We start from the raw sequence: 25,215 nt of genomic DNA, 5'->3' as shown, positions 1-25,215 counted from the left end.
GGCCACTGTTGTGCCCTTCATCACAAACATCCTGCAGACAACTGGGCAGTGAGCTCAGGGGAGGTGGAGGAAACGTCGATGTGAGGACAAGGCAGGTCCTGGCACTCTGTGAGGGAGACTCACAGCACCAGCACCCAGAGGCACGTCTTGCAAGGGCAGCCAAGCAGATCATGAGTGCATGACCCACTTCATCCAGTGACACCCACCTCTGGGATGGTTCAGCCAGAACCACAAAGGTCCAGAGCTCCCAGTTTGCGTCACAGAGGCTCTTGGCTTTAGCCCTTCCCGAGTTCTGGGATTGTTTGCAGGAGAGGGTGGTTCAGATGAGCCTGTGGCCTCTCAGGGAGGGCTGATGTGAATTTGGTAGCCTTGGCTGCAGAGAGACTCTGGAGAGAGGGCAGGGTGTGGTGTCAGAGGTGAAGGCTCTGGCAGCAGAGGGCAGTGGTGGAGCGCAGGGTCCTGCCCTTTGCTGGGGTCACAGCGCTGATCTTTTCTTCTCCAAACCGGCCATTTGGGCCATCCTCACAGCACATCCTCTTTGACTGATGGCTATTCATGTGCAGGGCTCTTTCTATCCCAGAATAGCACTTGTCTGGTTCTGCTGGGAGAGGAAGGCTGGCAGAGGTCTGCTCTAAAAGCACAAGACAGAAACTTGGGGCAGCCCTTCTCTTCCCTGGCCCCTGGGCTGGTGAAAGCCCTCAGTCAAACCCTTCTGCTTTCAATTCCTCATGTAGAAAATGGCAGTAGGGACCTTGTTCTTTGTGGTAGAGCTGTGTGACACCTGCTGCTGCAAACAACTTTCTGCAGTGACTGTAGAACAGTTAAAGAACATTTTTCTCAGTGCTGTGAGCTCTACCAAGGTGCAAGGCAGGAGAACAGACCCAGCCACCATCACAAGAGTGTAGGGACAAGGACAGCATTGCCAGCCCTCAGCCTGCAGGAGATGATGGAATGGTCAGATGTAACAAATCCTCCCGTGGACCTGAACGAAACTCTGTTCCCCTCTGTCAGGAATCGAGTCTTGGCTCCATCCTCTAGACAAATTAAAGCAGATCAGCATCAAAAAATGGTGTCTGCAAACCTGTGGCCCAATTTGTTGTTCCCCTGGGCTGGCTGTCCTTCACCAGAGCACTGTGCCCTGTGGTCCACAGGGGCTTTACCCAGCTCTCTGATGCCTTCACTGCTTCCCTCTCTGACCTCCCTACAGGGAACACATTTGACCACAGTAAACTTTAATTTTTTTGCAGAGAGTTGGCTGCTCTGAGGCATCTTGCTGCTCTTTGCTCAGCAAGTAACCTAAGCTGTGATCAGATATGGCAACTGTCCCGTGGGTGAATTCCTCTTTATCTGATGCTGACACCTTCACCTCATGGACTACTGCAATTCCTGGGAAAGGCAGCTCTGAGCATTGCCCTAAGCCACAAATCACTGATTCAGACCCTTTTTTCTCCTCCAGGAGGGGAGGAAATAGAGGAGGTTTCAGTGAGACAGGAGAGAGATGCTTTCAGCAGATTGGGCTTTGTCTCTGTAAGCACCTGATGTGCTGCAGGAGGAAGCAAATGGCATTACCCTGCTCAAGAAGGGTGATTATTCATCATAAATGCTGTCCAGTTTTGTCTGTGAGTCAAAAAGGGAGGCTAACTGGTATTTTTGAGAGGGTTGTTCTTGCAGGAATTCCATCCTTCCAAAGGCCAGAGGGTGCTGAGGATTTGGGGGGCTCATTTGATGTTGAAAGGAATCCAGTTTGTTGATTTTAATGATTTTATTTTAAATAGTTCTTTGAGTGAGCTTTAGAAGTGGAAGTAAATCCGTTTTGCTTCTTTAGCAGGTCTGGGAAAAGATGCTTCAACCAACAAGTGCTGATGTGTATAAATGGGGGATTAAAGGGACAAAGATCTGGAGATCACACCCAAAACTGAAGAGACATCTCAGAGATATCAGGGACTTTGTAATCCTGGAGGAGTAAGGTTCAGTAGAGAAGTCTGCCTGCCCCAACACATTCCTGGAGGAAGAAAACACATGGAGACTAAGATTTTTGGGGCTCCTGGACACCTCATGAGGGACATTTCAAGCCTTGAGGCTGGTGGCATTTCCAGCTCTGGGGGCTGCAGTTTCTCAGCTGCTTCGGTCCATCATACTTAAGTCATATTTATTTTCCCTTTTCACCTTGTCTGAAGGTGGTAAAGGTTTAGAAATACTCACATGTGTCCTTTTGCTGGTGGGAGAGGAGGCAGGACCACAGCCTCAGGTTCTGTGGTGTTATTCAGGAGCCTCTGCCCTTGCCATGGCCTTCAACAGGGCTGTGTTCAGGTGCTGGTTCTCCTCCACTGGATCTGGGGGTGCCCAACCACTGGATTCAGCACCTGTTTTCCAGTGTTTTGGCCTAGTTATAATTGTGCTCAACACAAACCTCATCCCGTGGCCCAGGAAGTGGCAGCTCTTTGAAGGGAATCCCCCTCTTTTAATTCAATTAATGTTGAAGCTAATTTCCACCCTGGGGCTGAGTCCCTCTGCCTTTGAAGTCAATAATAGTTTTGTGTTTCCCCTCAAGAGGAGCAGGTTGGAGCATGTCCCTCCCAGCCAGAGGCTGTGCCAGGCATTTCAAAGGGCCCTGTGCTTTCTGTGCCCAGGGCACTGCCTCCTGCTCCAAACCAAGGGCCAGGTTTCAGCAGGATGAGGCCACAAGTCCTGGAGGTCTCTGTCAGGAAGGCCAGGTGGGTGTCAGGAGATGGAGAGCACTCGTTTTCAAAGTCCATTCAGGATCTCCTCCCTAAAGGAGAAGAGTTGTTGCTCCGTGGCCGCTTTGAGCCTCACAGGATTTGCAATGAAACACGGATTTACCCTCTTTGGGTTTATTTGCTGCCAGAGGTTTTCTGTATGTCTTTAAAACACCACTTAGCTCATGCTTTCCTGGCTTGATTTAATGGAGTGAAAAATGCCATCGACTGGCAACAAGACTGTTTGTCCTCTTCAGATCAAAGCTTGAGGAGCCAAATGCTGAGATGAGTTTGCTCGCTGTCAGGGTGGTAACTGTGGCACTGATTCCAGCCAGCCAAAAGGTGATTTCCTTCACCTAAACCTGGCACAAAACTGAAGTATGAAGAAAATCTAGTTGATTTTCACCACCTTTATTGCTGGTGACAAGCAGGGGCATCTCCAGGAGGTGTTTACACTTTTAGGAGGATCTTTTCTTTGGCTGTGCAAGAGTCTTAATTGATCAAGGCTAAAATGATTAAGCTTCAGAGGAAGGCAGCATTGCTCCACACTATGGTTTTTTATTATGCCTTAACACCCATATTGAGCAACTTTGGGCTTTGTAGTGATTTTGGAATAAAACTAATCGATGTCATAGAAATAAACGCAGGAATCTTTGATGTGTAGATGGAGCCGTAGGGGGACGACACACAACCCAATTACTGGCAAAAATGGAACTTATTACACATTTTGTTATGCTTCAGCTACCTATTGAAAAATACTTTCGCTAAGGTCTTGATGTGAAAAAGGAAAAGTGTTGTTCTGCTGATTTTTGTGCTTCTCTCACGTAGGAGGAAGGTGGCTTTTGGTCGAGGTTTAGCACGGAATCTTAACGCACAAATTTACACCAGAATCAGAGTCATTAGGGTCGGAAAAGACCTTTGAGATCATCGAGTCCAACCATTGACCCAGCACTGCCAGTTCCACTGCTAAGCCACGCGAAGATTGGAGCTGTCAGTGTGAAATTCCACCGAAGTGAGCCGGACAGATTTTGCATCTCTGGTGATCCACTTCCTCGCTTATCTGGAGCCTTTCCTTGTAAAGGGAAGCAGCACAATTCCCTGGTGTGCCTTTCCAGCTGGTTTCCAAGCTCCAAGCTGCTTATCAGCCCGAATTTCCGAGCACTGCGCGGAGCGAGCGGCCGCTGCCTCCCCGTGATGTGATAGGAAATGATGGGCACGACACCGGGAAATGAATATGTAAATAGTTATATGATCCCCGAGGGATAATTGCTTTGTTGTAAAACAGTCTCACCAGGAAAGCACAGAAACATGACAAGTCTCATTGTGCTTTTGGGATAGACGAGCGGCCCCAGATAAACATCTGAAGTGTTTTGGGTGTTGCCCGGGTTGGCTTTGGCGAAGGGAAGGTTGTGCACGCTCTCCCTGCCATTATTCGCTGTGACACCGCGGGGTTTCAGGCTGGCTCAGGAGCAGAGTGAGAGGTGATCATGGTTATCTGATTGGACAGGGAATGCTCCAGCCTTTGCCTCCAGCCACAGTCCAGACTTAACAAGCTCCACGCTCCAGAGATAAACCCGTCCATAATCCTCCCGAGCCCGCGACGCCGCCGCCTGTTCAAAGAGCGAGGTCCCTCCTCGCTGGGATGGACAAAGCCAGTCTGATAAAACGAGAACTGAGCCGTGCTTTGGCCCCCCAAAAATGTAAAAAGAGTGGAGATCTAAGCTTTCCTTTGAGATTAAAACAAAAAGAAAAGGCTTTCACTGAGGTTGGTTGGTCAGTTTGTCTCATGCCTCTTTGATGCTCACGGCCCCGGTGCCAGGGGCACCTCCTGTTCGGGCGGGGAAATTTGCTTATGAAAGGACTGAATGAAAATGAAGGGAGCAGCTTTTACAGGTGCAGATCTGGAGTTTAGGATAAACACCTACAAGTTTGGATTTCCTGCCTTCCACTTACCGTAACTGTCTAATCTGGCTACCCATTCACCTTTCCTTTCATCCCAGGATGTCTAGTCTGATCTAACTGCCTGTCCTTTCATCCCTGCTATCTTCCTCTTGATCTGTGTTTTTTAGAGCTCATTCATCACACCTTACAACTTCTAAAGCACCCACATAGGGCCACAAAGTTTCTCTTTACATTTTAGCCAAAGTGCTTGAAGGGATGGAAGGCAAAGCCTCTGCTGAGAAACCCGGGGAGAGGAGCTGTTACTTCTTGTTTGAATCACACCTGAAAGCACCTCGGTGAAGGCACTGAACAGAGGAGCTGATTGTTCACATCCTTGAAGCTTTGATTCAACTCTTGGCCCACTGGAAAGAGGCAGGTTTATAATTATGGCTTTCCTGGCAGCATTTTCCCTTGTGCTGGTGCATAGGGCACCAACGTGCTCCAAGTGGCAGGATAACAGAAGACACTGGGGCAAAAAGGGAGACTCCAGAAGGGCCATTACACTCCCAGAGATATTTTTGGCCTGTCACTTTTTTTTTCCAGCCCGGGTGGCAGCTTGATTTCTAAAGAGGGGTGGAAAGCATAGAGAACATCTGAACAGGAATAAAAACCTGAATATGGGACAAAAGTGGCTCTTTGAATATGGGACTGCATTAGGGCTCTTTATTCCAAGGGCTGAAACTAGGAAGGTCAGGGTGGAAACGGTCAGTGGGGATGAGGGAGATGAATCATACATCACAAATGGTGCTGGGGGTGTCAGCACCGCCTGGCCTGAAAGAGGTGCACCAATTTCTTAAGCAATTTCTAACTAGCAACCAGCCCCAGACAATGATTTAGGGACAAAATTAGCCTTACAAGGAACACCTCTTTTGGAAGGTCCCTCTCTCATTCTCCCTTGCTCATTCCTTCTGTTCTTTTCTTTCTCTCCCCCCTCCCTCTCAAAAGGCGAGGTTGTTACTCGGGAGCCCTTTTGAGGGGAGAGAACCATGGTGAGATTCTTGTGTTGGCATGGCTGATGTTAATGGGTAACACCGGGGCCAAAGGTCCTTTAAAGCTCCCACATCTGCAGCTTTGTACAGACCTCACCTCCGAAATGCCTCAAAGTGTGTAGCCAGGCAGGCCTTAATGTGTATTAGCAAGACAAAGGCCCGGGGAGGGGAGGAAAGGGGGATGAGTTTTAATTTACTGAAGATTTATTAGGCCTCATGAAATCAGCCTGAACCACCCATTTTCTATATCATCTGCCCACATCTAAAGGGGGCAGCTTTGTTGTGGGGAGATGGTCGCTGAGAATTATCCTGCGACAAATCTCACCGGCCTGAAAAGGGACACGGACAGGAGTAGGGCGTGGAGGAGGGCTCATACTCTCCACACAAAAATCTGGAAATATGGAAATGCAGGAATGCCATTCAGGCTGCATCCTGCCTTCCCTTGACTTTTGTTTGCGAGGTGCATGTTTCCTTTTTTCGAGCCTTGCTCAAGTGAGGTGTCAGAAGGGTAGAGAGAGGGAGGCGCAGACGCCGAGGGGTGGATGTCACACGAGGGTTTTGGAGCTGAAGGGATCTGTTTTGGGGAAGGGTCAGTGAGTCATTGCTCACATGGAGGTGATGCCTTTTTCCTGTCAAGCAGCTGCCATGTGTCTCCAAACCTAAGTTTGTAAGTAAGGCTTTAATGTGGCCCACAGAGCTCTAGGAAATGACCCGTCTTGGATGTCTCCAGGCCGTAGCTTGGCCATGAAGTTTGCAGTGCTGGGATTCCCTCAAAGTCCTCCAGGAAAAGGATTATTAATCATACCTGGCTCCTTTCCTTCCCTTCCCATATCCCAGTCTCACTGTGGCAGATCTGATTGTTTAACTTCTGCCAGCAATCCTGGAAAGAGCACTGGAATAGTGCTGTCACATGAAGGGGTGTGAAATGTCACCTCCCAGGTGACTGGAGGGTACAGTTACAGGAACCATCTGATGGGGGATCACCAGGGCTCCAAGGGAGCCTTTGGAATAATGGGGGCAGGAACAGGACTGCATTAACCAGATACTGGGATCTCAAAGAGAGAAGGGACTGTTTTTGAGCCTAAGACTGAGCAAGACCTCCTCTATTTCTCCTTGCTCAGAGAGCAGATGCCCCTGGATGGTGAACTGTGCAATTCTCAGCACCCAAACCACTACAGGAGGTTAAACAAAGCATAAGGTATGGGAGCAGGCAGTGGTGTCTTGGAATCCTTGAATTCCAGAATGGTTTGGGCTGGAAGAGACCTTAAAGCTCATCTTGTTCCAACCCCCTGCCATGGGCAGGGACACCTTCCACTAGCCCAGGGTGCTCCAACCAGGTTGCACCTTGAACTGGTGGAAAAAGGAGGCTGATCAGAACCAACAGTGTGAGTCTGAACATGAGGCAGAGGGATGCAAACATCCTATTCCCTGATGGTAGGCAACCAGGAATCTGATTTATACATCCAGTTGCATGCACATGTGATATGTGTAAGCAAATGGATGGCCCAATTTTCATTCTGTGTTGAATACTCGTGTTCTCCTTTCTTACAGTGCCTAAACCAAGACAGAGCCACTCAGACTGAATGTCCAAATGCTTCTGGGCATGACAGTTTAAGAGTTTTCATCTTTTAAACAGGGAATCAATCATGAACTATTAGCCATGGGAAGTGTTTCCTTCTCCTGACAGTTATCCCTGGTGTGTTGTTTTTGGGATGAATAGAGTATAAAAGACAAGATTTGAGAGGAGGGAGGAAATCAAGGGAAAAAAAATGATTTAATCTTGGGAAATGAGGCTTGCTGCCATCCATGGGGTGATGGGGGCTGAGATCAGGCTCTCAGGGAAAATTCCTTTTAGTTCTGAAGCCTCACTGGAAGAGGTTGGTCTCTCTCAGAGGAAAGAGCAAAGCATTTTTGGCACAAAACAGGGGAGGGAACAGTCCTGTTCTTGACAAGTGGATGAACAAGATGCCCTGAGAAATCTTCATTTTTGTTCAGTTTATAGGACAGAAACCTATAGAAACAGCACTCATGCACAACCCCCCTCATCCCAGACATTCCCTATTCAGTGCTGGTAATTAGCCCCCAAGGAAAGGTCACTGTAGGGTACAAAGGGGCCTGGTTCTCCCAGGCAGTGGCTGCAGTGGCTGCACCTTGTGGCAGAAGCACAGAGGAATGACCTGGGGTCTCTGTGCTCACACCCATGGACGTGGAGGTGACCTGGGCAGGGACCGTCCCTGAAAATTTGGTTCCACGTGTTTCACTGGCACAAAGGTGTCCCAGGGCAGTCAGAAGATTTGGAGAGACATCAGGAAGGGATGGGAAGTAAAACTTTCTGTGGTGAGAGAGCACAGTGAGGGAGAAGGGGAAGAGAAGGGAGAGGGGTTGTCTGAAATAAAAAATCAAATGGGATGTTCTCTGTGGTTTTATCTTTGCTGATAAAAGTTACATCAGCTCCTCTTTCAGCATTCACCTCACTCAGCATTCACCTCTCAGTGAGTGGCATGAAGGGATGCTCAGCAGCTCCTACAGATGAAGGTGTCAAAGTCTTCTCTGCCACTGCCCAGAGCAGCCAGCCCTCCTTCCCTGCTCAGTCACCTCCATGCTCCTCTTTCCTTCCAGGCCTGGGGTTCTGCTGCCTCATCTCTGCGACTTTCATCCCACCAATCCAAAAGGGATCCTTTTTCCTGGTGGAGAAGTAAAGGAGAGCCAGGAGCTACAACCATTGGTGGCCTCAGGTAAAAGAACTTTCTGGTACTGGTCCTTGTGGTGCCCGTGTGGGAGCTGGGAAGTGAATCCTGCTCTCCAAAGAGCCTGAAACCTTTTAAAACTGTTTCCTATGTCAAGGATAAATCCAGGTGGAAGAAAGGGAGGTCACAGCTTGATAGCAGCGGGTGTTTGTGTCAGACAGCAGCCTGTCTCTGATCCTTTAACATCCTTCCCTGGGCACCCTCTGGCACAACAGGCACGACACTCTCTGTGCCTCCCTGCAGGACATCGACCACTGAGAGCCATGAGGGTGCCTTGATTCCCCCAAAACAAGTGCTTGTAAACCTGAAGGTCAGAAAAACACTTGGGAAATTGCTAATTCCCAGGGTCAAATGTCAGGCAGGCAAGTTGTTGTAACTCTAGGAATGGTCGCCTGGCAGTGGAATTTAAATGAAAAGGAAACAAAGTTCTCAGTTGATTAAAAAATTAAAAGCTTAAGGTTGTTCCATTTTGCAGCAGCTCCTGCCAGAGCCTTGTGGATTTGGCAGTAGAGTTGATGGATATTTTTTAAGGATTTTCTCTCATTGAAAAGGTTGTGTGTGGATGATAGAATAAAACATCAAAATTGAGGTCTCTGAATGTGTGTGTGTGTCTCTTCTCGACTTGGGTCTCGGGATCTCAACCCCCTGCTCTGGGAAGGAGCCAGGGCCCTGCTCCTTCAGGGTGGGGCAGTGTGGGTGGGCACTGACCGACTGCAGAGCCACAAACTGGAGAGCATCTGTAAACAGCCCATCTGTGGGGGAATTGCAGGTGTTTGGGTGAAAGGCACAGCACACAGGGTTAGAATCGCTCCAACGAATCCTCCTCTCGGTTGGGCTTCGCAAAGTTGTTTCTGAGACCTTATTCCATCCTTATGATACAGATCACGACAAAAGGATCCCAGACCTCCCTGGTGCTCCTGCTTTTCTGTGTCAGTGCCATTTGCCATGTGATCAGCTGTGGTGTCACAGCCAAGTGCCTCTCATTGAGGCTGTCCAAGCAGCTCCCTGGGCTCTGTGTGGGCTCGGCAAAGGGTTAAGGTTTGTCCTATTGATACAAAAACGCCTTTAGACACCTCTGTTCTTGAAAAACAACTGCCTGAACCATTGAACCCCTTTGGAGTTAGGAAGCTGTTCATCCTCCCTCAGGAGGAAGGGCGAGTGTTGAACAGAAAAGTTACAGGCTGAGCAAACATGGAACTTTTGGAAAGCGGTCAAAGGAAGCTGAAAAGCCATCTTAGATACGGAGCTGAGCATGAGTCACCCAGGGAAGTCAAAATAGAACTGCTCAAGTACTTCACTTCAAAGCCCTCAACACCATCAGCTCTCAAGCATCCCAGGAATGTCACTGCCCTTCAAAGGAGGCAGGGAGGGATCTCTGTGTGTCCCACATTCATCTCCCCTGCGAGGAGAAGGTTTAACAAAGCCCTGTGCAGGACGTGCCTGTGTGAGGCCGGTGGGTGCAGGTCACCCCAGCGCAGTCTGGGCTCCATCTCGTGCCCTGGTTACACCAGGGAGTCACTTCAGGGTTACTTAACTGGGAATAAAGTGACACTCCCTGACTTCCCAGGCCTTGCAATGAGATCAACATCCAGATTTTTCCTGAGACCAACCAGATTCCTGTTGCTGGCAGCAGTTTCAGCAGGTGTGGTAGAATAAGCCCTGCTCACCTTGGCTGTACCTTGTCCCAAGCTGAGCTTCCTGGGAAGCTCCCAGACAAACTCTTGGCCAGCAGTGGGGTGACATTCATGCCACAGGCAGGGCTCCACAGGCTGGCAGTCCCCCTGGCAGCACAAATGTGGGACCATGGTGGTCTCACCCAGAGAACAAGGCTGAAAATCAATATTTGATTCTGTCAAGTGTTATAAAAGCAGCAGATCATTCTGATGTGAAACATCTCTTAAAAAAAACCCCACAAAACAAACACTGCTGTCTACAGGAATATTTCAGTTTTCCTTATAATTATCTGTTATTATTATTACTATTAATAATAATTTTTCAGGGAAGACAAGTGAGAAATCTGCTGCCTTAGCAAACAACTGTAAGCAGGGTCTGAAATCAACGACATTCTGTTGGGTGACCTGTTCACAAGCATCAAACTTCTTTGCCTGTAAATCTATTTCTCTGAACTGAATATTTCCTCTGAAATATTTTTTTCATAATGTTTTAATCTCAACTCTACCTTGACTGAAAAAGTAAAACCTGAGCTGATCAAAGGATCACATTAAGAAGGAAATACTTTTGTATTTATTTTCCTGGGGGAGGACAATGCAAGTCCTACCATTTCTGTCACTGGTGGGGCTGGGATAGGTTTATAAGGGACTAGAAGAGATTTAATAAAATCTCAGGGCTTAGGCAAAACAAAGAGGGGCACAACACAATGACACAGAAACTGGAGAGGCAGTTTGAAGTGTTAGAGACTGAAAGCAATTGCTTGAGTTGGAACCTCACCAGGTTCCTGGGGATATCACCTCTCCTCCACAGAAAGTGCTGCAGGAACTTTAATATATGTAATGTTCAGGATTCTGGGTTTGTACCTTGTCCAAGGGTCGGATTTAAAACATAAATGTTGATGCTACCAAGGATTCTCACGTGGAGGAGAACCTGTGGGCAGGCCACAGATTTGGCCAGGGTTAAATATAAACATACCATCTAGGTGACCTAGGTGCCAAAGTCTGATTTTCCTGAAGGACTTGGATGCTCAGGCCCAGCTCCAGCCATATGCTGGGAGTTCCAGCTGGGAGACAGGAGCTCAGACTAATATTGCACACGTGTTCTTGGGTGGGTCCGGGTGCTGAAGCCCAAATTTCGGTGTAAGTCTGTGAGATGTAAGTTCTTAAGTCACTGAGCACCTTTGAAAATATTACCTGGGCTTATGGCAAATATAGTTTCCAAGGAATTCAGCACTTGGAAGCAAGTTAAATCAGACTAATCCACAGTTGTACTGGGTGTCTCCCTCTGCACCACAAACCTTGTACACTTTCTCAGTTGGCTTTTTGGGTTCAGGGAGATGTGCAAGTGCAGAGAAATGTCCTCTCTGTGTTGAATAAAGGGGAATTCTGCCCCTCCACACCCAAACACTGGGAGTCAGGACCTGTTCAGAGGCTCCCTGATCACTCCCAAACTCTGTGCTGAGGCACTGTGGTCACTGGGAGCACTTGGCTGCAGCAGAAACCTGCACCATAGAGCTGCTCTGGGACAGCCACACAGGCTCCTGAGCTCGGGGACAAAACAGCCACCACCAACTGGGGCACTTCCAAACAATCTGGAGGCATGGAGTAAAAAAGCAGTGCATTTGCTTTGATCTATCAGCTTTTATCATTTGTAAACATCTATTAATTGGCAGTGTCAGGCCCAGATCCTTATCGTCTTCTGGTCTAATTTCCCCTGTTCGATACATTTCCTCCACTATAAAAATACCCCTCACCCACCCCTGTCAGCACAGATTAAATCTAACGCTCTTTCTTTCAGCTGCTCTCCCCAGCGAGGCTGTAAAGCTGTCAGCTCCACACTTGACAAGAGCCAGGCTGCCCTCCTTCCCTTTGTCTCCTGAAGGAGGAAAATATTTAGGTGTCACTGGCTGGATGGCAGCAGTGAAGCCAACAGACCTCGATCCACCCACTGATCTGAGCCACCAGAGGAGAGAGGAGCTTCCAGCACCAGCAGCTGGGATGTTCCCAGTGGCCAGGACTGAGGTTCACCCATCCCTGCTGTCACCTCCCTGGCTTCCCAAGGACTTCTGTGTGCTGGCACTCAGCAAACTTGTCCCTTGGAGTCCCCCAGCTGCTGGCATTCATGTGGCATCTCACTATCTTCCCAGGCAGCAAGGTGTTGGCTCCTGGGGTGAGAGGGTGATACAGGGTGTGATGTCAGGTCTCTTCACAGGAGATGAGCCCAGTCCAGGTCTCCAAAGCACAGCTTAAGAGTCAAGTGTTTTCCAAACCTGCTGGCTGAGTGTTAACATCATGTCCTGGCCCTGGGTTTATATAAAGCACAGAGGAGGTGGCTGCAGAGGGCACATATCTGTGTATTTGCAGTAAAAAAGTGATGCAAGATGCCTGAAATCCCCTCTTGGACTCTCTCAGCACTCCTGTAAGCCACCTCTGAGCATCCCTGTGGGCTGAACGCTCTGCTTCCTGCTCAGCCAACAAAACAGGCCTTTTCAGGGGGGACAGGAGGAAAAACATCCCAACAAAGGCAGAGCAGGGATGTGCATCAGCTGTGGCACAGCAGGGAACAACCAGGGAAGAAAAGAGCTCCTTGGGGCAGAGTCTGTGCCCAGAGGAAAGGAGCAGCCCTGGGAAACACAGCTTGGAGGCCCAGGGTGGGCAAGCAGGAGGGTGCTGGAGGGTGCAGAGCTGCAGCAACTCATCATCAACCAGGCAGGAGATGTTCCCTGATCCTCTTGGGCTGCTGCTTCTGGGAGGTCACAGGGAGTCTCAATGCTTAAAAAACCTCTCTCCTCCTGCCCCTCCCCACAAACCTCACACAAACATTTTCAAGGCAGACCAGCCTGTGGTCTGAGCAGCCCAGGAGAGGGGAGCAGGGGCAGTGCAGAGGGGAGCACCCAGGAGCAGGTTTCCCCTGTGCAGATGGCACTGTTGAAGCACCACAGTGATCCCATGTCCCAATTTGGGATCCCATCCCACGGCACTTGCACCACTGGTCACGGCAGCTCAGCTGGCACTTTCACCACTTGCCTGAGCCCCAAGTGCCTGCCCTTGAGATAACAAGTGTTTCAGGACGGTCCTAAGAAGAAACACCTCAAGTGTGGCAGGGCAGAGTTGCTGGAGCTCCTGCCCTGGATTCCTGGGGAGCTGCTCCTGCCGCTGTGATATCAGGCCAAGAGGCCTCACAATACATTTAATGTGCATGTTAGCACTCCATGAAATATTGACTATGCTTAAATAAATGATGCAGCCAACTTTCAAGGAAGAAAGTGCTTATTTTGTCAACACAAAATATCCCTCTGTGCCCTTATCCCCCGTTGGTGGAACTGTGGCCAGAAAGTTCCCTGAACGAGGCCTTTGTAGCTGGTTTCATATAAAAATCACTTGTCCAAAAGAGACTCTGTTAGAGCTGAAAACTCGCTTTGTCCTTAAAAAGCGAAGTGTTTTAACCTGAGCATGTCACAAAGATGATTTCAAGACTTTCTTGCGAAGAAGAAATTTGTCAAAACCAACCCTTTCCCTCAAACTGTTTTGACGTAAATGAATCTGCATTTTGACAGAGAGATCCTTCAATGGAAAATCCCAGAAGCACCTCAGACACTCCTGACTTTCTGTATCATGAAGTGGTGTGTGCCCTCCAGCTGTCCCCAGCGTCACACTGTCTGAGTCTTCATGGACTTCATGCAGGGCAGGTGCTAATTTGGGGGCTTAGCAAGTAAAGCCATCAAAAAGGTGGTTCAGAAGCCTGGATTCATCCTCCCCCCCCAACTAAACTTAGGAGTTAAAGGCAAAATAACACCCAGCTTTCCTCAGTAGCCAGTGGGGAGGGAAGAATCACTCCCCACCTCTGCAGAGTATATAGGAAGGTTAAATTTATGTGGCTGGTTCAAGGTCGAGCTTTTCCTTTTGCCACGTTGAGGGACAATCCCCACATGGACCAGACATCGGTTTGGATGTCCTGCAGGTGAGACCCCAGGCTGGCTCTGGGGTGTGGGACAAGCTGCACCATCTCACTGCCTTTCTTTCCCTTTTCTGCCTCACCATCACTTTCCTGAGGCTCCCTCTCACCTTCTCCCTCTACATTTGTTTTCACAGCACCTTACAAATGGCTGGTTTTAATAATGTATCGTTGGGGGCTCTTTTATGTGCTTTTGGTGCATCAATTATTGAAGCCCAGGGCTGGTGTTCTCTGCTAATAATGGGTTTTTTTGGTTTGTTTACTCCTGTTGGCCAAATGTTTCGTGGGATTTTTGTCACTCTGGCTGCCACAGGACATGCAATTCTTTCCCAGCACTTCCCTCAGTGACCTGAGTGCACCAGCACCAGCTCTGAGCTCAGCCCCCACGGGCTGGGCAGGTTTTGATGTCCCTTGGGTAATTCCAGCCACAAGACAAAAGTGTTCCCTCTGCAGGGCAGTGCTCAGAAGGGTCACATCTCCCAGGGAATCAGGACACTGCCAGGATGCAGCCACCTTTCTGCAAAAGGCTGGGGACAGAACCAGCTTTGAACCAGGTTGTCCCCAGCTGCTGCTGCACAAGAAAAGGGGTGCCTGAGCATCCTGCCAGCACCACAGACAACTGAAATGTTAAAATCAATGCTGACAGAGAGAGAGCTAAGTGTGATGCTCAGCACTGCTGTCTCTGAGCCAGGAGGCACTGCAGGGACCTGCCAGCCCAGATGAACCTGCCTCTTCATTTCTTTCCAGGGCACTAAAAGTCATCACTGGGCATTTTCATTTTCCCCGTGAATGTTTCCAGTCTTTAAAAAAAAAAAAAAAAAAAAATCTGGCTGGTTTTTATTTTGAAGAGTAGTGTCCATCTGTCTCAAATGGCTCCTTGCATTTTGCAGAGGCCAAGTCGTGCTCTGGTAGCAGTGTGACTTGGGAAAACGTTGGCATTAGGATCAGGATCACAGGATAATTCAGGCTGAAAGGGTTCTTAGGAGGTCCCTGGTCCAACATCTGCTTGAAGCAGGGACAGCTCTGAGGTCAGGCCAGATTACTGACAGACTTATCCAGTCTAGACTTTAAAATCTCTGAGGGTGGAAACTGAGCAGCCTCTGGCCAGGAGACATTGACTTTCCATCACTCCCAGCTGGAGCCAAATTCCAAGTGGCAAGCTGGAAGTAAAGGTTATTAATCCTATTATCAACCTCAGGATCAGGCCCCCCTACAGAGAGAGATTATTTTAATTAAGTTTTACCTCATCTTGAGATTTCAGCAGGATCTGCTACTCAGGGAACACCCTGAGGGCTCAGCAGTGACTTCCAGAGCTGACACTGAGTCAGCAGCTGAATGTGTTACAGTTCCACTCATTGTGTCTGTCCTTTACCTTTGCAGCTGCAAAATTAAGTGGGGAAAATGCAAACAGGATCATGTAGGTGGGAGAACTGGAACCCACTGGTGCTCCAGCAAAGGCACAGGGTTACAGTGTCCAGCTCTGGGGACCCCAGTGTCAGGACATGAACCTGTTGGGGTGGAGCCCCTCTGCTCTGGAGCCAGGTTGGGAGAGGTGGGGGGTTCACCTGGAGAAGAGAAGGCTCCAGGGAAACCTGGGAGCCCCTTCCAGTCCCTAAAGGGGCTCCAGGAGAGCTGGAGAGGGACTCTGGGCAAGGAATGGAGGGACAGGACAAGGGGAAATGGCTTTACTCTGCCAGAGGGCAGGTTTAGATGGGATATTGGGAAACAATTCTTGGCTGTGAGTGTGTTGAGGCCCTGGCACAGGTTGCCCAGAGAAGCTGTGGCTGCCCCATCCCTGGAAGTGTCCAAGGTCAGGTTGGACAGGGCTTGGAGCAACCTGGGCTGGTGGGAGGTGTCCCTGCCCATGGTAGGGGGGCTGGAACTGGGTGATCCTTAGATTCCCTTCCAACCCAAACCATTCTGTGATTCCATGACTCACGCCTGGTTTTAGCAGCAAAGCTGTTTTAAGGATATTACACAACCGTGGGGTTTCGAGCAGGTCACTGGGTGGATTCAGGGCTGAAACAATCTGCAGAACAGAAAAAGAGATGAGAGTTATTTTTAACTCCAGTCCATTTCTAACACAGACCCCAAAACAGATGCTTTGGCATAACTGTGGGGTCACAAACCTGGGAGGTGCCTGTCCCAGGTCAGGTTTGCTGCCAAAACCGAGGCATCCAAAAAGTGTCTCCTCAGCAAAACCCCACGTTCCTCCCTGGCTGTGGGGAGCACATGGCAGTGCCAAGGTCAGAGTCCTACCACAGTCAAGGCACATGGGAGGTTTTCCTTGTGGATTTTTTCATGCACTGAAGTAAAAATCAGGATTTACTGTAACCTGAGGCCACCTGTGAAAACCACAGCTGCTGTCCCTGGGCTGTTCCTGGGCTGTTCCTGGGCTTCACCTGGTATTCCTCACCTGAAGTGTTTGCTGACTTGTTTGGATCCTTGTCCAAACTGCCCTTGCAGTCCTAGCTGGAGGATCCTTTTCCTTTCCCTCCTGTTGGCATCTTGTCTGCTCTCCTCAAGCTACTCTGGATGCTGGAGTTTCCCATCAAGTTCCAGATAACTGTGTATTTCTGCTGTCTGAAGTGAAAGCTGCTGATCCAGGTGAGAGATGGGAAGGCAGGACTAGGTGTTCTCTTTTGCTTCTCTGGCTAACCAGTATTTTTATTTAAGAAGTGATTTTACGGCCCATTCTTGCACTGGAATATCAGATATCACGGAAGACACTTGATACCTCAAGGCAAGCTCAGGACAGGACTTCTGGGGTACCTGTGGGTTGTTCCTGCTCCTTTTCCCTCATGAAGGTGGAAGAAGCACTAAAGACACACTGAGTTCAGCTGTACCCCAAATTTACACTTCCTTCTCTTCAAAAACTGGAAAGGAAATTGGTTCCCATTTTTTTTTGCTTGCAATGCAATGGCAACCTGACTGACACCTGGACTTTTTTCCTTTATTATTGTTATTATTATTATTGTTATTGTTTTCCTCTCCTACACTGTCAGCACTGCCCAGTTTCTAATGAGAAAGGCCAGGGAAGGCAGCTGAGGGTACCTCCCACTTCCTTCAATAAAAAGGTGCTGTTAGGGCAGGGGTCATGGAGCAAATTTGCTTCATTAGGCTGATCCACACTCCCTCCTGGTTCCACACTGCCCAGAATTAAAGGGATGAACATTCCCATGCTGTTAATCTGGCAGCAATAAGTCAGGGAAGCTGCTGTAGAGCACAGCACAGGCACAGCTGGACAGATGTCTGACTGCACCAGACACCTGATTTAAACACCAGTCTTGGCACCAGCCTCATGTTTTCCATTCTGGTGAACACAGCAAGCCCTAAAACTTACATGGAGCATCTGATCATGTCACTGCTGACACATCATGCTTTGGCATCTGGTTGTCAGCCAGCTGTAATAATAACTGGTTTGGGTTTGGTGGCTTTTTAAGGGCATCTCCAAGTGACTTTGTGCCTCCATGAAAAGGAATGGAGTGTTCTGTATCACTGCCTGTAAGACCCAGTCCTCACTCCCCTGTCTCTGCTTTGTCTGCCTGATGCTGGGGCAGGTCCCAGCCTGTGGCTGCAACTCAGATAATCCCAGACCCTGGAAATGATTACTATTGATCAGCATCTGCAGTGCTTTAAGAGACAGCAAAGCAGAGGCAGGGGGGAGCCCTGAGAGCTTTGTGTTCCCCGTGGGTGACCTGGGACTGATGGGCTCCTCCATGTAGTGCCAGAGCAGAAATTCAGAACTGGAAAATTCCCCAGGAAAGGGTTTGGAGAGGAGTGAGGAGGAGGAAGAGGAGGCAATTCTGGTGGAGCCCATCCTCCTGCTAAGCAAACTGAGTCAGGATGGAAGGGGGAAATGTAATTCAAGAGCCCTCACAGGTTTTATTTTTATAGAAATGGATATTTTTATATGGATTCCCACAGCTGCTGGCTGCTTTCACCCTCCTGGTCCCCTTCTCCACACTACCCAGCTTTGTCTTGGGGCCTGGACCCAGATCTCCACCTTTCTGTCAGTGCATCTGAATGGCAACCCCCTTCCCAAATGCCAGGCAGTGAGGGGTGTTATTGGACATGGGTTCTCCATGGGTTAGCCATGACCTCAGCCCCAGGCCATGCCAGGAGAGCCCAGGGCTTCCCTCCCCTCCCAGTCCCGTCCTCCTCTCTGCCCTGCAGGACTCTGCAGGGCTGGGCTCAGTTCCTGAGTGCTGCTCACTCCTGGGTACCTGAATAGCTCCATTAATTGTGCATATGCCCAAAAGATTGATGGATGAGAAAGAACAACTCTCCCCCCACCCCAATTAGTACTTCATCAAACACAGGCCCTTCCCCTCAGGGTACTGAAGTGGGCTGGGGTGGAGGGGGCTCCCTGCATACCTCTTGGACAGGGAGGTAATGGAGTGAGATTATCAGTCAATATTTAAATACAGACAAGATCTGAGCCCTTTCTGAATTGCCAGTGGGTCTATTGTGGCAATGACGCCCCGTGCCCTGGATCCCTCATTTTTTATCATGCTACATTACCCACAGGGCTCTCGCATTCCCACACCACTTGACCTCTTGACTCTGTTATCTCCATCTTGGAACAAACAAGAAACATTTTATTCCCACCAGCACACTGTCACTCACATCAGCAGCTTCTGCTCCTTTTCCTCCATCCTCTGCCCCACTGGGAGCTCAGACTTCCCGAGGTGGAAAATACAGGCAGAATAAATCCGTTTTCAGACCACTTACTCCTTCTTAAAGTGGCAGGGAAGATTTATGGCAGTGTTTTGCCCCCTCCATGCCCAATGATCTATTATTTTATCTTCCTGGGTGTCTCTCAATCAGTCATAAAGGGAAATGGAAGGGTCTGGCTGAACAAATCACCTGGTAGCAGTCAGATCAGTCAGGGGCGGTAATTGCAATTAAGGTAACTCCTAAGTAACCTTCTACTGCTCTTGTGCCTTCCCCCACAGTGGAGCGCTGGTTGAAGATATTTCAATGGTTATGAGATAAATTGCTCATAACTTGAGCAACAGAGCAGGTTTTTTAGTACAAGTTCCTTTAACATCCAGTGCAATTCTGTAACTTACTGGTCCCCTTCTGGTTTTAGTAAATAACTGGGCTCCTTAAGCATGTCAAACAATCCTGCAGGTAGATTAGATTTGAGTCTTGCACTGAGGGCTTTGGAGAGATGTCAATTAATGTGACTGATGCTGAAATAGCAATAGCTGAGCTTTGCAAGGGTACAAAGAGCTGCATTTTAGGGTGAGGTGTTAGGTTGTTGTGGAGGACCCTCAGAGTTACACTTGAAAACAAAGCATTGGTGCCATCCCTGGACAGGAGGCAGTTGTTGGGACAAGGATCTGGGCAGCAGCACCTGGCTGCTCTGGCTGAGCTTTTGGGTTTTCATCTCTTGGTACACAGAGTAAAGCTTGACTGTGCCCCCATTTAGAGCTTTGGTCTCAGGTGGGTGCCACCAGGCCCTTGGCACAGGCTCTGCAGGGAGGAATTCCCTTCATCTTCAGTCAGTGCAGCAAAACTCTCCTCCCTCCAGTCCTGTGAGGGAGAAATCCTGCCTCAGAGGGGACCTGCCCCAGTGCTCCTGTGGAGGAGATCAGGGATGGGGATCCTGGGCTATTCTGAGCTCTCCAACACTCACCCTCTATGCCCTGCAGCAACCTCCTGAATCTCAAACCCACTGCCCACTCTTTGCTTAGTTTGGGGTGAAATTAGCCCAGGTCCTGGAGTTATTTGGATGGAACACTGTGCACCTGCCTGGTACCTGGGTGTGTGGCTGGGATGTCCCTTGGACACTGGGGCTGGAAAGGCGAGGAACTGCCTGAGACATGGGATGGCTGAGCAGAGCAGGAGGAAACCTCTATGATGTCCCTCCCTCCACAGGACACATGGACTCACCTCTGCACCTGCCCATTTATACTGGGGGTGATGGCATTGCACAGGAGCTGAACCCCTTTCCCAGGTGTCCATGAGGAGCACGGCTGCCCAGGCAAAGGGAACGGCCTCGATGGCTGCAGATAAATGACTACATCCATTGTAAGGACTTGGTAAAGCCCCCATTGAAATAAATGGCAAAACTCCCAGAGATTTCAAAGGGATCAGGCCTGAATGTTTGTAATTCTCTCCTAGACTTATCATATATCCTCAGCACTGTGTGCTATTTCCATAACAAGAGGTATGGCATTCCCTTACTTCCATGTTTGTTAAGTAACAAAGAGAGATTTCAACGCTTGTAGCCTTCCCAAATTTGTCAGGCACCGAGCAGTCTCCCCCTGGCTCCATGTGAGCTGTTCCCAAGCACAGCCCCTCGTTAGGACGTTGTTCAGATGCCATGAATATGCATCAGGGCTTCGGTTGGGGTTTTGTTGGCATCAACAGTGACTTTGTCATTTAATGCTCTCCGGGGCTGTTTTAATCAACGTGCACATTTCTCGTGTCAGCTTAATTTCACTTCACTGCTTATTATTTTATTTACAAATATTCTGGCAATCGCTTTGGATTTGCTCTGTAACTTTCTCCGAGCTGCTCCCAAGCCAGGATCTGTGGTTTCCCTTGCTTTGTCACAGGGAAGGATCAAATTTACCCTCCACCAAGCTCCGCTTTGCCTCGTTCCCCTCGTTTCAAAGCGTCGCTCGAGGAGGGAGGGGGTTTTTTGCTCAAATGAGATTTACAGCAGCGTGTGGAGCCTCAGGCACCGGGGTTCAAATGGTCTAGACAGATAGGCAGGAGTGCCAAGGCCACCAGGGATGCGCCTCAGCTTTCCAGCAGCAGCTCTGGGCCCATCTGAGAGCCGCAGGATTTCTTGGCTGTGGCCAGGGGAGGACAGGGATCAGGACAGGATAAGGGGATACCCCCAGGGAGATGCTCCCCAGGCCCTGGGAGAGGTGGATGCTGAGAAAGCCCAAAGGAGAAAGGATTGATGGGATGTGGGTCAGGAGAGGTGGATGGCACAAGGTGGGGAGGGGAAGCTCCCAGTGCTCAGAGGGCCCAGCCAAGAGGGCAGGAGTGCCTGTGTGTGCGTGCCTGGGGGAGGAAGATGAATTTTGCCACGATAATTTGGACAGGCTGAAGTGGAGAGTGGGGAGAAGAGTCCACAATGCTTCAAATAAACACCCCTGTCACGTCCAGCCCTTCACTGCACGCCTGGGGGGTGGGAGCAGAGATCTTTTCCGGTCCTAGAGAGAGCACTTTGCCTCCAACCACTCACCAGAGTCGGTGTTTTAAGGGAAAGGTGCCTGCCAGGAATTCAAGAATAAGTATTCAATCCGTGCTCATGTGCCTTGGCACATTTCCCATCACAACTGCCAAGATGTCCAAACCTGAAACGAGCAGCACAGCATCTTTAATAATTCACTGACGGATGCTTTTAAAAAATGTGTGGTTTATATTCATGCCAGCGCTGACCCTCCCTCCCCTCTTCCCCATCTCCCCTTCCTCTCCTTTTCTTGCAGGTGGTCTATTTAATTTCAATTTCAAGCTGTTGCCTCCTGCTTTGGTTCAGCAAAATGACGTGTCTTGACCTATTCATTTCATGTTTCCAAAATCTTTTACATTTCCTGCCTCCTCCACTCCTCCCCCCCACTCCCCACTTGAAAAGAAATAAAAAAAAAAAAAACAATTCCAACTCGCAAAATGAAGAATTTCCCTGCATCTGTAGAAAATCTGGCCTCACTTATACCTGTAAAAACAGTTGTTTCCCTTACAGGAAATGGCTTGCTTCAGCACCTGAATTTTGTTTTGGGTGGGGTTTTTTTCATCCTGGTGAGATATTGATAAATCTCTGCCCAGTTTAAGAAGGAATGGGCAAACTCCCTGAAGGATAAGTTGGCTTTTCAGCCTTCCAGAGCAGAGGACTTCACTTTTCCCTATCAGAGCCTCAGGTCTTCCCAGCTGGCTCCAGCTGAGACAAGGACTTTGTGTTGGGAAACAAAAATGAGAAGAGCCAGTCCCTGTGCCCAGGATCTTGCAGGAGAGCAGACCAGATGTGAGAAGGGGGATTTTATCATCTTGGGGACAAACACTGGAGCAGAAACCAGGCTTCATTCTCCTGCCTTCAGCTACCCAACTTCAGCCCCTGGGTCAGGAATCCAGTTGAGGGTTTATCTCCCCAAAGTTTGGGTGGCAGCTGGTGCCCAGCAGGTGATTTTAGACACGTTGCACCTCAGCTGTTACTGAGGAGGGAAGCAGGGGCTGAGAAGGGGCTGAATCCAGGTCCCAGCCCAAAAGGGAAAGCCAAGACTCCCCTGCCTGCTGGGCATGGCATGGAGTGGGTGTTGAGGAGATGAGAATGAGGGGCAGCACTTGCTGTCCTTTGGAGAAGCAAAGGTCTCTCCTTGGAGGAGCAGACACAGGTGGGATCACTGACCCCCCCTGCACTGCTGGCCTGGCTCCACATACCTGAGAACAGGAGGGTTTGTCCCTCAGCAGGGTTTTCCTGAAGAAGAACACTGGGACAGGTCCTTGTATAATATAAAATTCTCAGTAATCAGAACTGACTCTGTTGTAAATGGGGCTGTAGGTGTGGTCTGAATCCACGGGATGAGCCAGTTTCCCATCCTGCTCGAGCAGCATTACCTTCTGCTTTGAACATCTCCAGCTTGAAGATGTTGCCCTTCATGATTCCCACCTCTACATGACAAATATGCTTGATTTGAGTTTGCCTCTTTTAACATAAAAAGGAATTATTCTATATAAAAATATTAGCAAATCACACACACACACCCCCCTTCAGATGCCACGTGTCACCTGCCACCTCCCCTTCAAACCCAGCCCCACTGCAGACCACACAGCTCTGGCAAACTGCGCCCTGGGGAGGGGGCAGGAGGTGTTGAAGCCCCTCTCTAAGCAGGTTAAAGTTGCCAGGGGGTCTCTGTGGGCTGTGGTGGCTGTGTTAGTGGTGGTTCCACGGGCTCGGGGCGGGTGAGGAGCTTAACTTTTCATTTCCTGTGTGGTTTCCTACGAGGTATGGTATGCACCATCAGGGCCCACTGACACACAGAGCAATGCTTTATGTACGTGCTGGACTTCCAGGAATAACTAGTGGTAAGATAGACACATCAGCAACAGCTTTTCAAAGCCTCCAGAGGGCCTGGCTGCCAGAACAGAGACGTTTCAAAGTTTGGTGTTCAGAACCTCCTTTAGGTCTCCCCGCTTTGGACCCCGAAGGATGAAACACTGAATCAAAGGATTAATAATTTGATTCAAAACAGGTCTTCCTGTTCAGAGCAGCCTCCAGCTTTCTGGAAGAACAGAATTTGCGAGGCTGGAGAGGCAAAGCAAGTGCTACTGGAGGTGCTGAGGCTCGGGGAGCAGCAGAAAGGTGTTCCAGGAGTGACTTCTCCTGGCTGCCTCCCTTCTCCCCATCACCCCCCGGGTTTATGAGGTTTATGAGCTCCCTGACGTTCCCCTCCCACTCTGCCACATGACAGGGCTCTGAGAGCCTTTCTCCTGGCTGCCAGTTTCTCTCCAGCTTTTTAGCCATGTTAATAAATAAGAATATCTGGAGCTCACGGCAGTGTGAGAACAGCAGAGCAGGGCCAGCAAAATGATTTCTTTGAAAAGGAGGAGATATTTTGTTTTTCTGGCACGTGTTCCCTGCAATGCTCAAAGGGGCTTTTGAGCCAGGATGCAGAATTGCCACAGAAAGGAGAAGAGAGCAGGAGAGACATGGAGTGAAACAGTGTCATTCCCGTTTCAGGCTGGGGAGGAGAAGGATCAGGGATGATGAGCATCTTCTTGGCTGCTAAAGGGAGAGGGAACAGGGAGGGAGTTTCTTCCTTTCTTCTCCTGCTGTGAAGGGGAAAATCTAAACTGAAAACCCTCCATCACCCCCACTGCATGTCAAAGGAGGGACTTAGGGCTCAATAATTGCATGTATAATAAGTTATATCCATAAATTAAACAGGACAAGGCTCATTCTGTATCTTCGAGTATCTTGGCACAGCTCAGCTCCCTTCATCTAACTGCCTGTGGGCATTCCCTGGCATCTGCTGGTCCCCTGCTCATGCCTGGAGAGGGCCCTGGAGATGGTTTATTTTCATGAGTCACCACCTTGCTGAGGCACACACATGCAGTGTCACAGGGAGGACCATCCTGAGCCACAAGTGCTGGTTATTTTCTTGATAAAGATGTAACCAAGATGAGCAGATTCATCATGCCCTTCCTCCCACATCAGGGTAGACACCATTGCTCATGTTTTGGGGTTAGTGGGAAGCAGAGGAGACCTGATTAAAGTGTGCAGGACAGGAAATTCAAACCTTCATTAAAAATTAGAGAGCTTTCTGCTCAAAACCTGCTTCAGCATCCACAGCCTGGGTCAAATATGTACATAAAGATACACTGGTCTCCCTTTGGGGCTGGGATGGTAAACTTGAAGTTGAGTTGGAGTCCCCACCCCTGGAGGTGCCCAAGGAAGGGCTGGATGTGGCACTCAGTGCTCTGGGCTGGGGACAAGGTGGGGATGGGGCACAGGGGGGATCCATGGGCTGGGAGGGCTTTTTAAACCTTAATGATTCTAAGGTTCTGTGATTGCAGGTATGGAAAAGGACTCAGCTGAACTGTGCTGGTGGCTGTCCAGGATAATGCATCTCCTAGGGGCAGGGATGGTTTTTGAATGCAGTTATATCATACTGAAGACATAGTTTTGGGCACTGGGAAAACAGATCCTAAGAGCTGCTTTATCCATGGAAACTCCTTCTTTCCTCATGAATACCAAATAGTGTGCAATCCTCAGGAATCCCATTAAAATAAAAAGCATAGATTTTATTTCTGCCATGTGACAAGTTGCATGACTCAACAGACAGCCTGGTGTTTGAGTCATAATACTCAGTATTTCCCCTCAAGTCACCCATCCTCCCCCTGCAGAAACCGAGGAATTGATCTTTTTAATCATTAGCCTTGAACGAGGCAGTGGCAAAACCAAGCGTGATAAGATCACACACATGTGCTACAGTTTGCAGATTGCTTCTCTTACAGTAGACACAACATCTTAATTAAGGTCCATTCTCACTGCATTTCCCTCCCTCTGCCAGGCAGGAATCACCCTGAAGCTGCAGGATTTTGCTCCCTGTCAAGCAGAGGGTCCTGCCACAAACAAGCTTTGCTCAGTGTGACTCACAGACGTAAGGAAGTGTTGTCCAGAAGAAACCCCAGGTTTTACAACCACAGCTTTGAGTGGGAGAAGTGAGAGGAACC

This window comes from Myiozetetes cayanensis, unplaced genomic scaffold (assembly GCF_022539395.1).
Source record: "Myiozetetes cayanensis isolate MyiCay16 unplaced genomic scaffold, myiCay2020 scf22, whole genome shotgun sequence".
NCBI classification, from domain to species: domain Eukaryota; kingdom Metazoa; phylum Chordata; class Aves; order Passeriformes; family Tyrannidae; genus Myiozetetes; species Myiozetetes cayanensis.
This window is presented reverse-complemented; position numbering follows the sequence as displayed.